General features: G+C 39.1%; 1 non-coding gene across 1 annotated transcript; it reads right to left on the minus strand.

Annotated features, from left to right (window-relative positions):
- Nucleotides 1-1,211: 1,211 nt before the first annotated feature.
- Nucleotides 1,212-1,318, minus strand: LOC121227081 (small nucleolar RNA R71). The gene has a single exon (XR_005924733.1). It is a non-coding gene; the product is annotated as a small nucleolar RNA R71 (small nucleolar RNA).
- Between the last annotated feature and the right edge of the window lie 2,609 nt (nt 1,319-3,927).

Raw genomic sequence — 3,927 nt, forward strand, 5'->3', positions numbered from 1 at the left:
GTCCATAGATCGATTTACTGCTTCCCTAGTGATTTTAATTAAGAAAGAAATTTTGATTAATTCAACTGAGGGATAGGTGTTATTAGTCTCGAAAGAGATAATAATATAGGTTAAGGAGTCTCACGGATCAAGTCAAGTGAATAAACCGTTTGGTTCAGAGTCAGATAACAAGTGGATTCCTCCTTGGGTGTCGTCTTTATCAATTACTTCTCTTCAAGTCTTTTTCCAAATTTTCTCTTTGCTATAGTTTAGTTAGTTGATTAGTTTAGTTAATTAGTTTAATAAACATCCCTTTTTTGTTTCTAGGTTAAATAATAAAAAGATAGTTATTACTAGTACTTTTGGTTCCCTTGGGTACAATATCCCGGTCTTGCCATTACTATACTATTGTTCGATAGGAGTGCTAGCCTTTTCGTCATGATAATAGTTAGTCTAGGTTTGATCTTCATTATAAATATTTATTACATGTTACGAATCACGCGATCAAGTTTTTGGCGCCGTTGCTGGAGAGCTAAAATATTAGGAACGCTAAATTTTTATTACTTTAGCCATTTATTTTTCTTGCAATTTAATTTTATTTAATTTTTTTATTATTTATTAATTTTCTTTTTCTTTCTCTTGGCAGGTTTTTGTAGTTTATGACTAGAAGAAACTCGTTGGGATCATTACTTTTTGACGAAGAAATCGATCGTACATTTCGTAGAAATCAAAGAGAAATAAGGCGCAACTTACGATACACGAAGAATGAGCAAGAAGACGATACTCAACTCCTAACAGACGAAATGGCTGAATACCAAGGCAATCAGCTACCTCCTACAATTGCGGCTAATCAAAATCCTGCTCCACGTACTATGTATGATTATGCTAAACCTTCTCTAACAAGAACTGAATCTAGCATAGTTAGACTTGCTGTAGCTGCAAATACTTTTGAATTAAAACCTAACACTATTCAGATGATACAGCAGTTTGTTCAGTTTGATGGTTTGCAGGATGAAGATCCCAACGCTCACTTAGCAAATTTCCTGGAATTTTGCGATACATTCAAAATCAATGGCGTTTTTTATGATGCCATTCATCTTCGGTTATTTCCTTTTTCATTGAGGAACAAAGCTAAACAGTGGTTGAACTCGTTACCATGAGGGTCAATTACTACTTGGGAACAAATGACTGAGAAATTTTTACTAAAATATTTTCTGCCAGCTAAAATGACTAAATTACGTAATGATATCTCTTCTTTTGTGCAGATGGATTTAGAAACACTTTACGATGCATGGGAGAGATACAAGGACTTACTGAGAAGGTGCCCTTACCATGGGTTACCGCTTTGGCTGCAAGTACAAACATTTCACAATGGCCTGAATCCTTCGACTCGGCAAATGGTTGACGTAGCTACTGGCGGAACCATCAACAATAAAACACTGGAAGATGCCTATGAGTTTATAGAGGAGATGTCACTGAATAACTATCAGTGGCAAGTTATGAGGACAAAGCCAACGAAAATAGCCGGCGTTTATAACATCGACTCAGTCACCATGCTCTCTAATGAGGTAGAACTTCTCAATAAAAAAATTGATGGTTTACTTGGTTCTACGCAGGTACATCCAGTAATGGGGTGTGACTCAAGTGGCGGAGGTGTGCATACAGAATATCAATCCTTCAACACTCCAACCGAAGAGGAACAAGTGAACTATATGGGTAATAATAACTTTAGATCTCAAAATAACCAATACAGTAATACTTATAATGCAGGTTGGAGGAACCACCCAAATTTCTCCTGGGGTGGTCAAGCAAATCAAAAGCCACAAAATCCTCAGGGTTTTCAACAACCACCTTATCAACAAGAGAATAAACCGAACCTTGAAGAGATACTCTCTAAATTCATCTCGGTATCAAAAACCCATTTCCAAAATACTGAGACAACACTTAAGAATCAACAAGCATCGATCCAAGGGCTTGGAACTCAGATAGGCCAGCTATCCAAACTAATCTCCGAACAACCACAAGGTAGCTTACCAAGTAATACTAAACCTAACCCAAGGGAACACCTCAACGCAATTAGTACTCAAGATGACGAAGAAGTCGTTGAGCCTGAACCAGAACCAATGTAAGAAATAGTGGTAAACAAAGGGAGAGATAAGGTAGATCAAAATACAAACAAACCAGTGACTGTCAAATATAAACCTCGTATCCCATACCCTAACGCGACAAGGAAAGACCGCTTAGACGAACAATTCGGTAAATTCCTTAAACTTTTAAAAAAATTACATATTAACTTACCATTTATTGAAGATTTGTCGCAGATGGCAAATGCAATGAAATTTTTAAAAGAGCTTTTAGTAAATAAGCGGAAGTTGGACGAAGCATCGCATGTGGAGCTAAATGCTGTCTGCTCAGCTATTCTACAGAATAAGCTACCCCACAAATTGAAAGATCTAGGTAGTTTTAAAATTCCTTGTTTAATTGGTAGTTTAGATATAAGTCATGCATTAGCTGATTTAGGGGCTAGTATTAACGTCATGCCTTACAAAATGTTTAAACAACTAGGTCTTGGGAAACCTAAACAAACTAGGATGAGCATTCAATTGGCAGATAAAACTATAACATTCCCTAAGGGTATTATTGAAGATGTACTCGTGAAAGTAGATAAGTTCATATTTCCCGTTGATTTCGTTGTTCTAGACATAGAGGAGGATAATAACACCCCTTTGATTTTAGGAAGGCCCTTTTTAGTAACTACAAAAACAATTATTGATGTTGGCACATGTGAGCTTACACTTTGTGTGGGAGACGAAACGATCACCCTTCAAGCTCGTAATTTTGGCATCACATCGAACATTGAAGGTAATAGTCCACACCAATCTACTAAAACTGACAATATGACTTTGCAGAAATTAAGCTTCAAAGAAGTTCACGAGCCATGTTCCAAGGATGATAGAGGACACAGTCTTGAAGAACGAAGGCTACGGATAGAGGAGCTAGACGAATGGCGAGCACACAAACCGAGAACACATGATAAATCGAAACTACGCCAAAACAAGCCCGATACCTCTCCTAATCAACTTAAGGTTGGCGATAAAGTCTTACTAGATGCCGTAGATCCCCACATTGTCACTACCACACCAAATGAGGAAATCCCTCTTACGGTACTTAGTATTTTTCCATTCAGTACGGTGGAGGTGGGTCACCCAAAGTTCGGCACTTTTAAGGTAAACAACACCCGATTAAAACCCTATTTTGATAAAGTTGATAGCAGGAATGAAGAGTATAAACTCCTCAAACCACCTTGACCATTCACTAGAGAGGTAAGTCGAGCTTAGACTATAAATAAGCGCTTCTCGGGAGGCAACCCCAGCACTAACATATTCTGATTTCTTTATTTTTATTTTCTAACACTTTAAATCATTAACTTTATCTTTAAATTGCAAAGTTTTTCAGCCCACACGGCCAAGCACACGGGCGTGCCTAAAGCCATGGCCAAATAGGGGAAGAGACAGGTCGTGTGATACGGCCGTGTGGAACTAGGACATGATTTCCCCAAAACACAGAATGCGATACATCCCCATAACCGTGTGACATGGCCATGGGTGAACTTGATAGGATTAACACGGGTGTGGGAATGGAACAACACGGGCGTGATAGGGGCAAGGCTCGATTCTATTTCTTCAACACGGACGTGAGACACATCCGTGCTGTTAAACCATGGACAATAATGCACAGGAGTGGTACCCAAACACACGGGCGTGGGAGAAGCAAACAAAGCTAGGCATGACAGTGCGATACGGCCATGTGCCACATACGCCCAAGACACACGGGCATGGGATAGTAGCCGGGCACGACCTAAATTACAAAATTTGAAAAACAAGGGCTCACCTTCAGAGTACACAGGCGTGGCCCTAGGCCGTGTGCACCTCTCCTATATAAGCAAAT

This window comes from Gossypium hirsutum, chromosome A03, assembly GCF_007990345.1.
Source record: "Gossypium hirsutum isolate 1008001.06 chromosome A03, Gossypium_hirsutum_v2.1, whole genome shotgun sequence".
Taxonomy (NCBI): Eukaryota; Viridiplantae; Streptophyta; class Magnoliopsida; order Malvales; family Malvaceae; genus Gossypium; species Gossypium hirsutum.